Below are 20,108 nucleotides of genomic sequence, written 5' to 3'. Positions count from 1 at the left end.
AGGGAATCTGTGACCTTCCATTCTCTTCACCCCTTCCTCGCTCCTTTTCCTCTCCCATTACTTCTCTCTCTTTTTTTACCTTAACTGTTTTACTTTGGCAACATACAGTAGGTAAAATTGTTATACCAATAAAGTTATCTGAATCTGTCTATTTCATTAGTTATTGTCAGTCTGCTGCATTTGCCTTCCCCATTGGCAGCTGCTAGGCTACAGGAACTCCATCCTCCCCTTTATTCTATTGGACAAGCTGCAGGGGTGGGTGGGAGTAGTAACTAGGATGCTGAAGCAATTCTTTCCTGTGGTATCCTGTAGCTCTGTAGCATGAAGTTTGCTATTACAGTTCTCTAGACTTACAGGGAAAAATATTGGGGGTGATCATGCAACATGAAAAAAATAAAATAAATTGAAAACACTTATAGAGGAGAGGCAGGAGGGAAATGATGAGGGCTGCTCGGGGGATTGGCACATGCACAGAGCCTGTGACTGCAGGGAGATCATAGAGATGAAGGACAGAGGGCTCGATTCACTAAGCCCACCGATCAAGTTCCGACCATTTAGTGACCCCTTTGCGACCCGATTTCCCTCTGACCCGATTCACTAACCTCTGTCCTGATGATCCTCTGATCTACGCATGCAAATGAGGGGGAACGGCATTCAAATGTAGGTAGGCAGCGATTCACTAAAAAAAACAAAAAACCTGCAACACCGACTGGGCTGGCCGATCAACAAACAAGTGACTGCTGGGGACCAGTCGTTCAGTGTTTTCTGACTGCATCTCCTGCTCTCTGCCGCGATTCTCCAGCTCTCTTGCCTCCCTGCTCTCTGATGCAATTCTTCTGCTTCCCTGCCCCGAATTTCCTGCTGTCTGCCTCAACTCTGCCGCGATTCTCCTGCCGCCCTGCTCTCTGCCCCAAGCGCTGCCCTGCTTCTTCCCTGGCCTTCCCCTACAGTTTGAGCCCGTGGTTTTAACCCACGAGTTTAAAGTGGGTTAAAACTACAGTCTCGCTGGGCTAAAGTTTAAAAAAAAAAAAAAAAAAAAGGCCGCTGCTCTTTAAGCATGCGCAGATCATCTACAGATGGTCTGCACATGTGTCGGGATCGCTACAGAGCTATCCGGCAGTTGGTTGGGGGCGTGATTCTGATTGCCCTCATTTGCATGAGGGCGATTCGTGAATCAGCTCCCCGGACATGGATCCGATCCGTGCCCTTAGTGAATCTGGGCCAGAGTCTACAGCAGGAAGCTTTGCACATAATAGCAACTCTATTAGTAAGACCCCAGAACCCTAATTGTGAGCTATAGGGAAGCAGAGAGATTAAGGCAGCACACATTATTCCTGAGGAAATGGTTTGTAGATGCTAACTGAAAGTTTCTAGGTCTGCTGTGCAGTTTGTGTGTGGAAGGAATGGATATTTTTGAAATAATAGTTCCTGTAAATGTTTGATTTCATGAAAAATGCTGCAGATTAAACTTACTTTTGAGCTGTTGAGCTGAGGTGTGTAATGAGAAGACTGTAAAAGAAATTTCTAAATTAAATTTGGAGTTATATTTCAAAGGAAAATTGATAAGCACTTTTAAAGTGTGTTTCAGAATTTAAACTGGATTTTTGTGACTCCTGTTTCTGAAAAGTGTTAAGTACAGGGAATTAGATGGTTTTAATCCCTTCACTGTGTAAGATCACTGATTCAACTCAGATTGCTTAATATTGTTGGTGTTTAAGACAAATGTTCTGTATTTAATTTAGTGTTTAGCTGTTTTGGGGGGTTTTTTAAAAAAAATTTTTATTTAATTTTTTTTTTCTGTAGTGCATTCCTCCAGTTTTTTCTGGATGCTGATCTGCTGAGACTTTGGCCAGTATACACCACTTGGTGAAGTTTGGAAAATCTGAAACTATTTTTGGGGGGAGCTAAATGTTCTTTTGAGAACTGAGGGCCTTGGGAATTATCTATTGTCTTGGGATTCTAGGAAGTTCTTTGGTGCAGAGCTGTTTCCAGTTAGTATTCCTGATACATAGCACTATCAGACTTTGTGTGATGAAGCTGTGAGACTGTGAGGTAATTATTTGAAGAGTTTCATTATTTCTGAATCAAAGATACTTGGATATTCAATTAAAGGTGAAGTGGCTTAGATATTGTGTGAATGAGTGTGTTGAAACTCTGTGAGCTGATTTAATATCAGAAGCATTTGGGGGGATTTTCCTGGGAGGGTCAGGTTAGGGATATGACTGTGGCTTGATGGAGGAGGGAGCCAGCCAGAAGAAGGTAAAACCTACTGGAGGGAGGCACCTACTTGGGGCATAGAATGGAGGGAAGGAGAGGGTTACATTTGAACTCGGGAGGAAGGAGAGGAGCGCGTTGTGACTCGGGAAGGAGCACAAACTCTGGACAAAGGATGGAAGGAAGGAGGGAGGGGGCATGAACTTGGGACACAGAATGGAGAGAGGGAGAGGAGCATGAGCCATCGGATGGAAGAATGGAGGGAAAGAGATGCTGAGGTGGGGGAGGGAATAGAAAAGGAGAATTGGGTGTCTAAGTGAGAGGGAAAGAGAGATGGTGCACATGGGGAGATGAAGAAAGATAAGAATTGTTGGGCATAGGGAGGGAGAGAGAATTATCGGACATGGTGGTGGGAGAGGAATGAGGTAGATATGCATGGGAACAAAAGATGAGAGGGAGTAATGTTGGATGTGATGGTGGAGAAAGAACAGTGGGATGGATAGAAAGGAATGTAAGAGGGACCTCAAGGAGGTGGAGAAGGTGAGAAGAATACTAGAATTCGAGTTACATACAAATTCAACTTAAGAACGGTTTAAAAAAATGGAACCCGTTCTTAACCCGGGGCTGCTGTATACTCCTACCCTGTGGAATAAATTTTGCCAACGCCCTCATAATGTAGAAGCTCCAGTAGCAGATGCATTCATTGTGCAGTGTCCTGAGTCCATGCAGCTGTGCCGCACCTTTCAGCCCTTCACCTCCCTCTCTGCTCCCTAACCTACTCTCTTAACGCAGACATTCTTCTCACTATGAAGTCAGTGCTGATCCCTTTTCAGTGGTATAGCTAGAAATGAATTGGTCCCAGATGAAGAAATTAAGCCCCTATAAAACATGTTGCTGAAGGTAATGTAGCTTGGGCCAAGGAGTGAGAGAAGATTTGTAGAGGTATGTATGGTGAACTGTGGGTTGTCTGGAGCAGGGCAAGTGTATGAGTAAGAAAAGAGTGGCAACACAGGGCAGTGAGGGGTATCTGGTACAGTGGTGAAGTATTGGTGAGATTTTGAAGTGGGGGTAGGTGCTGTGTACAGTTTGTTAGGGTACACTGGAGAGTAATCTGTAGGAGCATGTGAATGGAGGTGTGTCAGCAATAGGTAGCCTGGCTGGAGCAGTGGTGCAGCAGAGATATCTGCGGTTCAATGGATTTGATGTATGTTAGAGATCAAAGGAAGATCAGGTCATAGAGTGACATGGGAACAAATTTATCCCCATCCCCGTGGGATCTATTTGCATCTCCGTCCTGTCCTCGTGAGTTTGTCCCTTCCCCATCCCTGTAAGCTCTGTCCTCATCTGCACAAGCCTCAAATAGTTAAACAGGAAAAGTACTCATGGGGATGGGACAGGGGTGGAGATAGATCCCGTAGGGACGAGGACAAATTCGTCCCAGTATCATTCTCTAAGTGCACAGCAAAGACATAACATAACATAAAAGTTTAGGGGAGGGTATCTAGGGCAGAAGAGGCTGACTAAATTTTGATTTTTGGTGTCAGTTACAGCACTGAAACTGGCCCCAAATCCTTTTTCTGGCCCATATCAGTTTTGGCTAATAGATTATTTTAATTTTCAGCTATAAATGATCATCTTCCCAATATTCAGTTGGAGATAGCCAGCTATCTCTTGGTAAATATCTAGTTCACCAGCTAGCCTGATGGCTGGCTAGATATAAGGCGCCAAACTTTGTCATGCATATTTTCATTGAATATCTGGTATTGCTGCAGCCTGTAAGAGGTAACTCCAAGATATATTCACCCGAAGTGGTTCAAAACACAAAATACAAAAATGATACAAAATACCACTTCCAGAGAGTATGTATTCAGAATTAGTTCTACAAAGATTATATCTACTCAGGGAAATGCCTCAGAATAGGAGCTTACGCAAAGTCCTATCATGGACTACAGCTTCAGCGTAACTACTCCTTGCTCCAATCATTGGCTTGAAAACACCTGAGAATATATCCAGCACAGTCTACTTAGGTTTCAATAAATATAATTTTTAACTTTTTTTAAACTTTTTCTAAACTTTTATAGAACCTTCATGTGTACTGTAACTTTTTAACGAACTAAGTATACATCTCTCTATTAGTTTGCAAGAGAGTTTGACAACTTTGTACTTATCTTGAACGTTGTCATTTTTAGAGATTGCCTGTAGGTTGCCAAAAGTTGCCGACGTGGCCTAAGGCTGAATATTAGGCCCCATGCATTTTCAACGTTAGTTGAAAGTTTAATTTGTTTCATTTGTCTCCCTCCCTGCCCTGAACAGGATTTGCTTTTCCTCATGGACTTCCCCCCCCCCCTCACCTCAGTGCCTCTGCCTCACCTGTAGGTCCTCTCCCTTAACTTCTGCCCTTCCTCCCATTCCCAGCTCCTGTATTAGATCCAAGTCACCCCCCCAGCCCTAGTATCAGACCTTATCCTTAGTTCTAGTATAAGCCCCATTTGGCCATTCCTAGTCATATCATTCCCCTTCTCCATTTTCCCCACTACCTGCTCCTGTCATCATCCCCAAGCCCCAGCATCAGCTCTGTGGCAATAGTTTGTTACCCTCTATGCCAGAGGTTCCAAATTTTTCAACACCCATCTCCTTCTCCACCCCTCATGATTCAACATATCTCTCTTTCTTCCCTCCCTTTCTCCAGCATCTCTTCTTTTATCTCTTTTACCCTGGGTCCAACACCTCTCCATCTTTATTTTTCTCCCTCCTATTCTCCAGCATTTGTTCCTCCCTTTACAGCTGTCTACAAGCCAGCATCGTCTCCTTTTCTCAAACTAGCCCCCTTCCCCCGATATCTAACTTCTTTACCGCTTAAGGATGGCAGTAGCAGGACTTGGAACCTTCTCTCTTATGCATCCTATCCACACAGAAACTGGAAGTTGCATCAGAAGGGGTGGGACAGTGGCATAGTATGGGGGCAGGGTACAGCAGACCCTGTGAGTGCTTTAGGGCTGGTAAATCCTGTGCTCAAGCTTCAGGAAATGTTGCAGTAGTGTCAGGTTGGTCTTTCCTGTACACAGTAGTCTGATTGCCTATGAGTGCCCCAAGTGAGATTAAGCTCTGCTTAACATATGAAAAATAATGAGGTCAGGGTCTTGCTTGCTAGTGTTTTCAGGAAGTTCCGCTCTGAATACTTCAGATTTATCATGGTGATTTTTATTTTGACTGTTTATTAAAAATCCTCCCTTTTCTACCATAATTCCACCATAATTTTCCTTGACATTTTAATTTAATTGTAATTAATATTCTGAACAGTTTAATAGATCAGAAATGTTATTGACAGTTAAATAGATCAGAAATGTTATTGACTTTCAGGGATTATTTGATCTACTTTTTTAGGCAGGCATTGTATGTGTGTAAGAACTTAAAAACGCATACATATGTTAATTAGCACTTTAGACGCAGAAATGAATTGCATGCATACTCCTACTTGGTACAGCTGTATTGTAGTGATATTAAGTACTGCTAATGGCACTTTGCCATTGGGTATTTCCTTCACAGCTTGTGTTTGTGCTATAGTCAAACATTGTCTTGTGTTCCAATTAATCAGGCATTCCCAACATGGTTTTGCAAACAGATATAAACATATTTTTATATAGCATGTGTGCATTGTATGTATTCCCAGGAAAAATTCTGTGTATGTAAGATTTCTGGAAGCATCTGTTAAATGCTTCAGGAAAAAGGTGTGTGAGAAATCTTCTTTCATCTTACTGTGCTCGAGCCAAGAATACCTGCTAAAAATACCCTCCTTCAGAGACATCAAATACAAAAGTATCAGGACAAGAATGTTCTCAGTGATGGCTCCAAAGTGGTGGAACTACCTTCCGAAGAAATTAAAATTAGAAAAGGACACCAGAAAGTTTAAGAAATGGATAAAGACCATCCTCTTCACAGACTAATTGAACTAATAATGCAACATAGAGGCAATAGCGGGCTAGTCCCCACTAGGAACACGATAGGGTGAACACAGTAGAGATACCCAGAATTGCTGAGGATATGCTCAACAAAGCACAGATAACTAGGATGTATATAACTATCAGGATGTATATAAATCTAAGATGAACATAGAACATGATACAGGTATTATGTGTGCAAATACTGTATTTTTTTCTCTCTCCATAAGATGCACCTCACCATAAGACGCACCCCAGATTTAGAGAAGGAAAACAAGAAAAAAACCCATTATGAACCAAATTGTATACTAATATATACCAGATACCTTTAACTTCCGTCCCAGCCCCCCCAATCAATCATCATTTTTACATACCCCCCTCAGAACATTTAAATTCAATCCCAGCCACCCAGCACCTTTAAATTCCGTCCCAGCACCCCCCTAATCAATCATCATTTTTACATATCCCCCAGCACCGTTAAATTCAATCCCAGCCTCCCAGCACCGTTAAATTTGGTCCCAGCTCCCCTCCCCTCAGCAGTAACTTTAAATGTTGGAGGTAGGTGAACAGCTACCTGCTGCTTGTTGGGGCCTGCGGCGCACAAGTGCACTAATGCCTGGGCCCAGACACTTTCCTAATTTGTCCAGTCGCTGGTGCTTCGCAGGGCTGCTGCCTGATGATTACCGGCACGTCAGGGCTCGCGGCGCACAAGCGCGCTGCTTTGTGAGCGGGCACCACTTCTGAATGGCTACAGTATGAAAGAATGAACATGGAATGTTTGGGATATAGTAATGCATTTAAAATGGTATGGAGTCCATTGACTGCATTTATTGAGTCACAATAACTGTCATGTGCCTTTCCTTTTATTAGATTTCCTTACACATCCAGGGTGGGTGGGGGGGGGGAGGGGAATGTATTCTGGTTTGCTATACTTAATTATCTACATTATTGAAATTAAATATGTACTTCTTCTTGTATTAGTTACAAGCTCCTATGTTAAAACTTGTAGATTTCTGGATGTGGCCAATATTTGTTTAAAGGGCGTTATAAACATATAATGGGGAGGAGGGGGGAGAAAATGATTGTTTCTGAATTATTTGTGTATTTAAAGTGTGTTCTGTGTAGTGTTTATGTTTAAATTAATTGCATTTAACGAAGAGGAATACTGTATAATATTTTAGCAAGTGGTTGATTATTTATTTATTATTTCGATTTCTATCCCATTCTCCCCAAAAAGCCCAGAACGGGTTAAATGTTTAACATGCATAGTATATAGTTAATAGGTTACAATTTACACTAGATTAGCCATAATTTCAGTACATGTTTTCGATACAAGTTTTTCTAGCTAGACACATATTTAGGGTCTAATACTAATATACAGTTTACTGGTTATAATTTACCCTGGTTATTCTATAGTGCACGTTTTCGAGTACAAATTTTATCCTAATTGACAAACAGACAGTTTATAGGTTATACTCTTTCCTGTTAATGAATATAATTATCTAATAGTCTCTGGTGGCTTTCTGATGAATTGTTCTTGGCTAATGTTGACACTTGAGACTTTAAAACTTAAAAAAAATAGTTTAATCGCCTTATGCCTAACCGCCTACATGTTGAAGCTATTTGTACTTCATTTGAAACATCACAATAACCTGCTGTCTAATTTGTTACAATCAGGTACAGTGGTTGTTTATTAAGGGGGGGGGGGGGAGGATGCAGAATATTTATTTATTTATTTTAAAAATAAATCACCCATTTAAGATCTAAGTGAGTTACATGGGTAACATACATAAAATCCATATAGACCAAACATTACATTCTAATCTACACAGACAAATATTCTATACATTTCATTCTAACAATTGTTTCTTCATCTTCTTGCATAACTGTTTCTTAATAACAACAAACCCATAAATGCCTGCACAAATAAATTCATTTTCAGTATTAAGTATACTGCTATTACTGCTTAATATACTGTAGCTGTGTTACAAATAAATATCAAGTACATGTAAAACTGATTTGAATTCAGACACAGTCTTTGTCTCCACCACCTCTTCCGGGAGACTGTTCCATGCATCTACCACCCTTTCTGTAAAAAGTATTTCCTTAGATTACTCCTGAGCCTATCACCTCTTAACTTCATCCTATGCCCTCTCATTCCAGAGCTTCCTTTCAAATGAAAGAGACTCGACTCATGAGCATTTACATCACTTAGATATTGAAAAGTCTCTATCGTATCTCCCCTCTCATTTCTTTTCTCCAAAGAATACAGATTGAGATCTTTAAGTCTGTCCCCATATGCCTTATGACGGAAGACCATGCACCATTTTAGTAGCCTTCCTCTGGACTGACTCCATCCTTTTTATTTCTTTTTGAAGGTGCAGCCTCCAGAATTGTGCACAATATTCTAAATGAGGTCTCACCAGAGTCTTACACAAGGGTATCAATACCTCCTTTTTCCTACTGGCCATACCTCCCCCTATGCAGCCTAGCATCCTTCTAGTTTTCGCCATCACTTTTTCAAACTGTTTGGCCTCTTTAAGATCATCACATACTATCACATTGCCATTGTGTGATTGACATGAAATCAGTGGCCATTTTTTAAGTGGTGGCACCATTTATAGTATCCAGGCCTAAGTGCTAATTTTCAGCAGCACTTAACTAGTAAGTGCCACTGAAAATAACCAGTTAGTGCCAGTAGCATACCTTGTATATTTGACACCCATAGGCTGATCCTTTTTTAACACCCCCTCCTCTATATGAAAAAGTTATTTTTAGTAATAAATCCACAAGTGACAGAGAAAGGGTGTACCTAGGAAAAGGCAGCATCTTCAACACTGCAGTGAGAACTAGAACTTCAATACACTCATTGAAAAACTAAATACGCCAGCTTAATACAGATTACTTTATCTACCTTTGTTGACTCTAGATTCTGCTTTTCTCATTTTCTCTTCACTTTCTCCCTTCCATCCAGTTTCTGCCCTCTCTCTCTCTGCCCCTTCCATTCAGCTACTCTCTCACTTCCATCCAGTGTCTGCTTTCTCTCTATGTCCATATGGCAACTCCCATGGATGTCGGAAAGGGGGGAGCCACGGGTGCCATGGCACCCTGAAAAATCTCTCCTTACCCTGCAAAATAAAGATAAAGGCATTGAGGAGCTACTCTATTCATCCTTCTGACTGCTAGCTCAGCCCCAGAATTGAAAGTGATGTCAGAAGGGGAATAGACATGCTGGATAGAAGTGAGAGGGAGGGGGGTCAGGCAATGACTGGGAAAGGGGAGAGAGGAGGTCAGGCGCTGGATGGAAGGGAGAGAGAGGAGGTCAGGCACTAGATGGAAGGGAAAGGAAAAGAGAGGAGGTCAGATGCTGGTGCTGGGTGGGGGAGAGAGAGGAGACAGATGCTGGGTGGAAGGGGGAGAAAAGGAAATGGAGTAGATATTGGATAGAAGGGGAAGAGACAGGAGGGGCAGATACTGGAAATAAGAGGAAGTGAAATAGGAAGCCAGAGTGAGGGAAAGAGATGGCAAGCTGTGATGGGAATAATAGTATTAAGCAGGGTGTAATGGGAAGCATACCCCAATATATGTGAGACACTCCTTGCCTGGGATATCTGAAGAAGAGAAAGACACCAATATAGATAAAAGATGAAACTAAAAGAGAAAATGCTTTAAGGGTTACAGTAAAAAGAATATTGTAATATTACTGACAAGTGTTACTTAAAGGTTTAAAATAGATGTTTGTCCCTAGACTAGAGCAGGAGTAGGGAACTCCGGTCCTCGAGAGCCGTATTTCAATTGGGTTTTCAGGATTTCCCCAATGAATATGCATTGAAAGCAGTGAATGCAAATAGATCTCATGCATATTCATTGGGAAAATCCTGAAAACCCGACTGGAATGCAGCTCTCAAGGACCGGAGTTCCCTACCCCTGGACTAGAGGAAGTGCCATGTTTACTGACCTAAGTCCTAGAATAAGGAACAGGTCACTGTACCTTAAGCTAACACCTTGTTATAAGATGTCCAATGCATTGAGATAGATGATGATCTCAGATAGTAGATGCAACTCCATGAATTGCTGACAGGAGTGAAACTAATTGTGCATGATTAACTGAACCATAGATTTGCTAATGTTAGGAAAAATTATTAATGAAGTAGGATTGACAAGAAACCATGTGATCAATGAACCAAATATGGACCTAGTGGCAAAATGCAGGAGTGTGAAATTTATCATGGGATCTTAATGAAGTAATTAAATTGTGATTGGAAAATGTACCAACTTATAAATGAATAATAATGAATGAAATGATGTCATAAAATTAATATAATGGCCTGCAGCCCATAGCTCAGAGAGAGATGCTTGGGTGGATACTGCCTGATTGAGCAGGCCACAATTACTCTCCCATTGGGGTTTTTATGTTTTAAGTAGAGAATGACACGGGGACAAATTTGTCCACATCCCCGCAGGAACTATATTTTCCCTTCCCGTCCCCATGAGTTTTGTCGCTGTTCCTGTCCCATTCCTGTAAGCTCTGCTTTAACTGCACAAACCTTGAACACTTATGATTTTAAAGTGTTTGAGGCTTATGCAGATGAGGACAGAGATTGCAGGAATGGAACAGGGACAGGATGGGAAAATGAGTTCCCGCGGGGATGGGGAAAAATTTGTAAGAGGAGGGCAGATTGCTCTGGGTGCCATCTTTGTAGCTGGAGATGGTGTCTCTTCTCCTCTCTGCCCCCCCCCCCCCCGCCCTGTTTACCTCTTGAAATGTTCACTGGCATGAGCATCTTCCACCTGCCACATGCACCGGTCTTGACTCTCTTCTGACATCACTTCCTGGTTGTGGGACCAGGACATGATGCCAGAAGGGAGGCAAGGCCAGCGCAATTAGCAGATGGAAGATGCTGCTTGCGCCACGAAACATTTCAAGAGGAACATGGGGAGCAAAGAAGCACTTTGATGGTGGGGGCAGGGAAGAGCAAGGGTGGGAGCATGGTGCAGCGATGCTGGGCACCACTGCCCCAAGCACTAACCTCCCCAGTTATGCTACTGTGACTGTGAGTCCCCCTGTACAGGGTTGAGAATCACTAGTAGACTGAATTCCTGAATTCCAATTAAAGCAGCAGTCATTGGCTGAGAAAGGAGAGGCTTTTTTATGTGACATTCTGGGTGTTTGATTTTTATTACCTTTTACAGAGAGGTAGAATGGGGTTGATTAGTCTTATTGTATTAGCTTTTGAGAGAGAGAGAGAATGAATCTCCTTTCAAAACATGGCATTAAGGAATGTAGATGTTTCAGTGTGCTTGTGTAGTTTAATTTTGTGGTTACCATTAGATATTAATAAGATTATATTGCATGTATATAAAGAATGAATAGAAGAAATGGCATTACCATTAGTACTATTATCATGGGAGTGGGGTCTGGGGTGGAGCTTTGGCACCCCCCCAATCAAAAAGGCATTCCACTGCCCCTGGCATCTGCCCTCTTTCTATGCTGATTCATAAACTGTCTGCCCTCTCCCCTTCCATCCAACCTGTGTCTCCTCTCCTTTTTACACGAGTCACTCTAGTTTCACCCTTCTCTCCATTTATATCTCTTCTCTCTCTGTCTTCACCTCCCCTCCCCTTGCTCTGGCATTCCTCTCCCCTTGCTCTGGCATTCCTCTCCTCTCCTTTCTTTTATTTCCTCCCTACCACACCCATGGTCTGAAATCTCTGCCTCCTTTCTGCCCCCATGTTCTGGTATCTCTGTTCCTTCTCTTCCATCTCTCCCTCCCCCTCCCTCATGTTCTGGCATCTCTCTCCTCTCCCCTCCATACTCTGGCATCTCTCTCACCTCTCCCTTCCCTATCCTTTTCTTCTCGTTCCTGGTCTGCCGTCTCCCTCCCCCCACCTCATTTTGGCAACTTTCTCCCTTACCCTTCCCCCCCCCCCCAATCGGGTACAGCATTTCTTTCACCCTGTGGAATGGGTACCCCTCTCTCTCTCATTTTTCCTCCCTGCAGGCTACCACTTGCAATCTTTGGGCTGTTGACAGCTTCAGTAAGCTGAGTACATTGCCCTGGAAGCTTTCCCTCTTCTTCAACTTCCTGTCCCCAGAGGCAGCATGTTTGGCTCACTGAGGCTGCTGGCTGCCTGAAGATTGCAGGCTGCAATGTGGGGAAGGAACCAGCACCTCCTTATGATCTGCACCCGAGATGGACCACCCACATGAGCCCATCTTTAGTACATCGCTGATTACTGCCAAAATTCAAAATGGCTATATTAGGGGTGTTTTGGGGACAGAGTCAGCACTTGGCTGGTTAAGTGCAGCTATTCAGCATTTAACAGGCGGGACTGCATAAAAGTAACCCATAGCCATCTAATGCTGAACATCATATTAGTCAGCTCTACAAAATCAGATTTTCAGTGCCAAAACCCGGACAGGGCCGGCACTGATTATCCGGGTCTGGCAGTGGCAGTCAGCAAAATGCTGAGCACTTCTATCTGAATTTTGACCCCAATATGTCAAGTGACAATGATCCTGAAATGAATATCCACATATAAAAAACATACAGTGAGTGAAATAGAAAAAGGTGGGAAGAGGTAAAATGCGGACCTGACGGACCTCGAGGATCTAAACCCGTACGGCCTTAAAGTGGACCTCACGGACCTGATGGACCTCGAGGATCTAAACCCTTAAAAATCTGAGGTCCGTGTTGGTCCGTGTCTGTGGCGCTTGTAGTTTCTGTCGCTGACAGACCTTAATGAGATTTTAGCGCTGACGGATCCGTCTCAGCATAGGGAGGGAAAAGTGTTAGGATCCATCAGCGCTAAAATCTCTTCGAGGTCTGTCAGAGCCAGAGACTTGTGCTGGAGTTTGGAGACTTCTTTTCCATAACGCACGTCCAAAACCTATGTCCCCGCTCTCTTGGCTTCTGCTCTGCCGCTCCAGCACTAGTCTCTTGCTCTGACAGACCTCAAAGAGATTTTAGCGCTGACGGATCCTAACACTTTTCCCTCCCTATGCTGAGACGGATCCGTCAGTGCTAAAATCTCATCAAGGTCTGTCAGCGACAGAAACTACAAGCGCCACGGACACGGACCTCAGATTTTTAAGGCCGTACGGGTTTAGATCCGCGAGGTCCGTCAGGTCCGCGTTTTACCCCTTCCCGAAAAAGGTGTCGCAGCGACCAGCGCTTACACCATCACAAATGCCTTAATGCCCATATTTCATGTTACAGAATAGCTGTCTTTTCAGTAACTTCTTAAAAACATCAAAGCTACTCTGCTTTTGAATGTACAAAGGTAACCGATTCCATTCCTGGGGTAAGGTTACCAGATTTTCTGCCTGGAAAATCCAGACCCCTAGACCCGCCCTCAGGCCCACCCAGTCCCACCCTGCCCTGCTTCCATCTGGTCATGCCCCCAAGCCCAGCCTCCAATCCCACCCTCCACTGCCTTCTCTCGTCGGGCAGGACATTCGCGCATGTGTGGATGCCCTTCTGCATGAAGGAAAGCTTTTCAAAACCCAAACAAAGTGCAGGGTTTGGAAAAACTGTCTAGACCCCCGGACATGTCCTCAAAAGGAGGACATGTCCGGGGAAATCCGGATGCCTGCTAACCCTATCCTAGGGGGCCCCTGCAAGAAAACATGCTTACACGGGAGGTATTCAGTCTCAATTCCCTTATTGGTGGTACAAACAAGTCACCATGATGAACAGAACGTAACTTGGGTAGTGGAGCATGAGCCTGAATAATACCCACCAAACTTGCAGGAGACAAACCTTCACAAGCAGTCTAAAGCAGTGTTATTCAACCTTTATACACCAGTAGAAATAAAATAATTATTTTGTGGACCGGCTTTGGTCCACGGACCGGCGGTTGAAGAACACTGGGCTAAGTCGTGGGCCAGACCCTGCCCATCTCTACCCAATCTCCACCCCAGATCCCGCCTCATAATAGTACTAATTGTAACACTATTTTTTTTCCATTCATTTTTCATAGATACACACAATATAATCTTATTAACAACCCATAATGGTTAACCACAAAATTAAACTACACAAAGCACACTGACAGCAGATGTAAATTCTCAGAATTGACATAATTCAATCACTAAATTCAAAAATAAAATCATTTCCCCCCTACCTTTGTTGTCTCCCTCCCTCTATGCTATGCCTTACTTTCTGGCCTGCTGCCGCCTGGCCATTTTATGCCGCCCTCGGTGTTATCTTCAGGCCGGCTCCCTCTTCCTCACTGATGAAGTGCACAAAGCCGCGGGCAGAAGCTCTTTGCACATCCCACACCTCATCTGGAAGCCTTCCTTCTGACGTTGCGACGTCAGATAGAATGCTTCCGGTTCAGGCGCAGGACGCACATAGGAGCCGCTGCCCGTGGCTTTGTGCACTGAATCTATGGATCCGAATCTCCAGGATTGTCTAGCCAATCTCCCGTGCGTGGGTACTGCGCTATTTGATGATTCCATCGAGGCGGCCACTAAGCGCCTCTCAGAACATGAATGGTCCTTCGCCTCTCTGGTGCGCCTTAAGCTGAAGACTCTCCAGCCCGGCTGTATAACTTCCCTCTCTGGAGGTAACCATAGGATACCACTCCTGCGTTCTCTCGGCCTCCTTCACAGCGGCCGCAATAGCCGGCTTCGGTGAAACCTGGACCGTCTTTTTGGCTATTCCAGTATGAGCCTCCGGGCTCCTCTCCTTCTGGAGACTTCTCCCCTCCCTTCGGGGGGCGTCTCCATCATTTCTACACACGGTGGGACAGCCTTACCTCTGACAGTTGGGCGTTTTCCATCATTTGGGTAGGGTACTCCCTTCACTTTAGTCATGTACCCCCAGACCTTCCTCCCGGAGAGTGTCCTTTGGGCCAGTTTTAACTGCCCCTTCTCTTGCTGGATGCTCAAGCACTACTTTGCCTCTGAGCAGTTGATGAGGTTCCTCTGAATCAGTGGCATACGGGATTCTGCTCCCGGTATTTTCTGGTGCCCAGGAAGACAGGGGATCTGCGTCTGATTCTGGACCTCCGTGCCCTAAACAAGTTTCTAGTCCGGGAACGGTTCAGTATGCTCACTCTTCCAGCATTGTGCCCCCTCTTGGACGAAGGGGACTGGCTGTGCTCACTGGACCTCAAAGAGGTGTACACGCAAATTCCTATTCATCCGGCCTCACGCCGGTTTTTGAGATTCCGGGTGCGGGATCTCCATCTCCAGTATCGTGTTCTTCCCTTTGGCCTGGTGGCCTCTCTGAAGGTTTTCACGAACTGCCTGGTTGTGGTAGCTGCTGCCCTGCGTCGTTGTGGCCTGCAGGTGTTTGCCTACCTCGATGACTGGTTGATCAAAGCTTCCTCTCGCCAGGAGGTTCTGCGAGCGACGAATCACTCCATTTTGCTCCTTCGGAGTCTTGGCTTCGGGGTGAACTTCCCCATGTCTCGCATCTGTCCATCCCAGTCTCTGGAGTTCATCGGAGTGGTCCTGGACACAGTTCGTATGCGCTCCTCCTTGTCTCAGCCTTGGTAGGAGGCCCTTATTCGTTTATGCCGGAAGGTGACCCTTCTGTCCTCGGCCCCGGCTCAACTTCTGTTGGTCTTCCTCGGTCACATGGCCTCTACGGGTCACGTGACTCCTTTTGCCAGACTTTACCTCCGCATTCCCCAGTGGACTCTTGCGTCCCCATGGACTCGGTATCAAGACTCTCTCTCTCGACACGTTGGTGTGCCTCCTTTGTTGGAGAACTCTCTCTGTTGGTGGCTGCTCTCTTCTATTCCTTCCTGAGGTTTTCTGTTTCATGCTCCTCCTCCACGACAGGTCTTCACAACGGACTCGTCGACCTATGCTTGGGGGGGACTTGTCTGGCCGGTTTTCTCGCTCAGGGTCTTTGGTCCAGTGCAGATGCCTTTGTCACATCACTCTGCTGGAGCTTTGTGCGATTCTCCTCGCTCTGGAGGCTTTTTGCCACTTGCCTCGCGACTGAGTGGTGCTGATCCGCGCAGACAACCAGGTCGCCATGTATTATATCAACTAACGGGGGAGGGAGGGGGGCACAGGGTCCCCGTCCCTGTGCCAAAGGGCGTTGCGGCTCTGGGTTTGGGCCATTCGTCGCAATGTGTTTCTTCGTGCGGCCTATATTCCGGGCCAGCAAAATTGTCTGGCGGACAGGTTGAGTCGTCTTCTGCAGCCTCGGTGGCCCTGGCAGCCGTGGTTCTCCCTTTGGTACAACTCATTTCCAGGGAGCCTCTTCTTCTGCCTGTTTTCCTTCTCTGCTTTTGCTGAGCCGGGGTTCACTGCTTCGGCCCAACCTGCAGTCCCTGCCTTTGACAGCCTGGTTCCATGAGACTTAATGCCCTCGTTCCAGCTCTCCCAGCCTGTGCTGGCCATCCTGCGGGCATCTTGGCAGGAGTCCACTCGACATTGTTACCGTCAGACGTGGACCCGATTTTCTTCCTGGTGTGCTACTCGGCAGCTTGAGCCATCCTCTGCCTCCCTGTCTGCTGTCTTAGACCAGTGTTTTTCAACCTTTTTACACCTATGGTCCGACAGAAATAAAAGAATTATTCTGTGGACCGGCATTGGTCCGTGGACCGGTGGTTGAAGAACATTGAGCTAAGTCGTAGGCCAGACCCCGCCCATCTCTACCCAATCTCCACCCCAGACCTCGTCCCCATAATAGTATTAATTGCACCTTGCACGTCCCGTGCATCATCTGGAAGCCTTCCCTCTGACGTTGCAACGTCAGAGAGAAGGCTTCCAGTTTAGGCGCAGGATGCCCATAGGAGTCACTGCCCGTGGCTTTATGCACTGAATCAGTTAGGAAGAGGGAGCTGGCTCGAAGATAACGCCGCATCGATCGCACCGTGGACCGGCGGTTGAAGAACACTGTTTTGGGCCTGATGCACGTGCTGGCCCTGTGGACTGGCAGGAAATTTCTGTGGACCGGCACTAATCCATTGGCCAGTGGTTGAAGAACACTGTCTTAGACTATCTGTTGCACTTGTCAGGCGCTGGACTCGAGTCCTCTTCGATTCGTGTCCACCTTAGTGCTTTTCATCTGCCGCTTGACGGGAAGCTTATCTCTATTCATCCTGTGGTTTCCCGCTTCATGTAAGGCCTTTTCCGCGTTCATCCGCCCCTTAAACCTCCTCCGGTGGTTTGGGATCTTAATGTGGTTCTTGCTGGCGCGAGCTCACTTGGCAGTTTCTTCCTTGGCAGGTTGTGTTTCCTATTTCTCTCACGTCTGCCCGTTGGGTCAGTGAGCTTCAAGCCCTGGTAGCGGACCCACCTTTCACTGTCTTCCATCATGATGAGGTGGTCCTCCATACCCATCCTACGTTCTTGTCTACGGTTGTTTCCGGGTTTCCTATCCACCAATTCATGGTTCTTCCTGTGTTTTTTCCGAAGCCCCCTTCTCACCCTGGAAAAGTGACTCTGCATTCTCTTGATTGTAGGCGTGCGCTGGCCTTCTACTTGAGGCGCACTGCTCCCCGTCGCTCTGTTCCACAGCTGTTCCCCTCTTTCGATCCTATTCACTTGGGTCGCTCTGTTTCTAGGCGGACCATTTCTAACGGGTTGGCCGCTTCTATCTCTCTTTGTTACGCTCAGGCTGGCCTCTCCCTGCCGGGTCGAGTCACGGGCCACGAAGTGCGTGCAATGGCGGCATCTGCTTTCCTCCGCTCGACTCCCATTGAGGAAATCTGTAAAGCTGCCACTTGGTCCTCGATTCATACATTCACCTCTCACTACTGTCTGGATGCTTTCTCCAGGCGTGACGGCCACTTGGGCCGGTCGGTTTTGCAAATCCTGTTCTCCTTAATTGCCAACTCTCCCTCCATCCCCTTATAGTTAGCTTGGAGGTCACCCACATGTAGAGAATATGTTGCCTGCTTGTCCTGGGATAAAGCACAGTTACTTACCGTAACAGGTGTTATCCAGGGACAGCAGGCAGATATTCTCGCAACCCACCCACCTCCCCGGGTTGGCTTCTTTGCTAGCTATCTGAACTGAGGCCACGCTGAGGAGACGCGTACCCTAACTCGGGCAGGAAGGCACAGGCGCATGCGCGGTACACTCGCAAGCTTGAAGATCTTCAAGCAAGTTTGCTTGCGAGGGTATCCGATCGGGGCTCCGTGGATGACGTCACCAACATGTAGAGTATATCTGCCTGCTGTCCCTGGATAACACCTGTTACGGTAAGTAACTGTGCTTTACCAATCATTATTTCTGTTCCTTTAATTTTTAAAATCAGTTTTCTATTTTTCCTTAAACTAGAACAAAAAAAAAAGGATTTCTGAAATAAATTACACTGTCATAAAGACACTTGTAAAGAGCATTTAAATGAAAATATATGAAAACATTGCAAATATTAAGCTGCTGTTATTAGAGGTAAATGTACAGTGGATAATTCCCAACTGTATACTCAGGTTTCATGATTCTAATCCTATAGACCTGCCTATATCAAAATTGCTAAGAAGCAGTTTTTTTTTAATGCTTAAGTGCACTTACTTGCCTTGTGGTTGCACTATGTTCTCTGCCGTCTGGTTAGTCTGAATGATACATCGACTTGTCCCATCCAGCGAAAGCACTTTGCTTACTGTGGTGTTTATTCAACTTCTATTTTTAATTGAGATAATTATAAACAAGAATATTTTCCCCTTGGGTATTTCAGAGCTGTGGTAGGACTACTTCAACAGCTGAGAATGACTGTGCACTGGAGAAATGTTGATGTAAAACTATGAACCAGGGTAGGAGGGTATCTTTGAGTTGCTGAATAACCAGGCCCCCAAAAGATGCCAAAAATTAAACATAAAACCTAACCCTTTTTAATTTGTTCCTAAAATGTCAAGCAAAGGTATCCTTTTAAAAAAGATTGTGTATTTCCTAATTTGTAGCTTAAAAGAACATATACAGTAGAAAATGCTGTTAGGGGTAATAATCATACAGTTTGAAGCTTGGTATTAGAGTCTGTTTTCTTCACTCTCGCTTAGTTCTCCCTTCAGTCGAATAATGCTGTCTATTGGCAGGTATAGAACCTATACTTTAATGTTATTCCAATATAAACTATAGGCCCAGTGCAAGGATAATTGGTGCCACAAACACTTCAGCTTTGTGCCTCTCCCAGTTAACCTTTAGCCTCTTGGCCCCCAAACAAACCCTATAATATCACTCCGAATAATCTGGGTAAATGAGCTATTTGAAAACTGCCTGGAGGAGAGTGTGGCCTAGTGGTTAAAGCTACAGCCTCAGGACCTTGAGTCTGTGGGTTCAAATCCCACACTGCTCCTTGTGACCATGGGCAAGTCACCACTGCCCCAGGGACATTAGATAGATTGTGAGCCCACCGGAACAGACAGGGAAGCACCTGGATGTAACCTGCTTTGAATGTGGTTGTGAAAACTACAGAAAGGTGGTATACAAGTCTCAATCTCTACTTCATTTACTGGTAAAAGTATGTGTTTCATTGCGTTTGTCAGGACCTATTCTTTTGCTTTGACCACAGCTGTTCTTTGGCACCCCCCCCCCCAAAAAAAAGCTGCTGCCTTAGGTAAATGCCTAGTCTCACCTAATGGTTAGATTAGCCTTAGTAACCTATGATTAAAATGTATGTATTTCCTTCAGTAAATCAGTAACTAGATTTCGGCAAACAAAGTAAAGCCATTTCCCAATAAACCCCCTCCACCCTCCCTCCTCCCTCCACCTCTATTGGGTAATCACTTAACTTGGTTTGTCTGCCGCAGATCACAGCAGTAGTGCCAGTGCCAGGCTGCAGTTCAGCTGTTGCCGAGGGGCAGAGATACAAAGTTACATAGTAAATGACGGCAGATAAAGAAAACCTGAATGGCCCATCCAGCCTGCCCTGTAATTACATGCATTACAATTTCATGATTAAATTAAAATGTCTTTTTTCTTTGTTATTTCTTGGTGCCAGAGGGTGATAGCTATTATCACTGGAGCTTAAGCAAAGCTTTTTCCCT

General features: G+C 45.1%; 1 protein-coding gene across 1 annotated transcript in view; it reads right to left on the bottom strand.

Annotated features, from left to right (window-relative positions):
- LOC117359744 overlaps positions 1–18,705 on the bottom strand; it is a 123,660-nt gene extending 104,955 nt beyond the window's left edge. Inside the window, exon 1 of the mRNA XM_033942963.1 lies at positions 18,640–18,705. The gene's annotated coding sequence lies outside the window, so the exon portion shown is untranslated. The remainder of the gene's footprint in view (positions 1–18,639) is intronic.
- Positions 18,706–20,108: the final 1,403 nt, after the last annotated feature.

This window comes from Geotrypetes seraphini, chromosome 4 (genome assembly GCF_902459505.1).
Source record: "Geotrypetes seraphini chromosome 4, aGeoSer1.1, whole genome shotgun sequence".
NCBI classification, from domain to species: Eukaryota; Metazoa; Chordata; class Amphibia; order Gymnophiona; family Dermophiidae; genus Geotrypetes; species Geotrypetes seraphini.
Note: the sequence above shows the minus strand (reverse complement) of the source record. Positions and strands in the feature narration are given on the sequence as shown.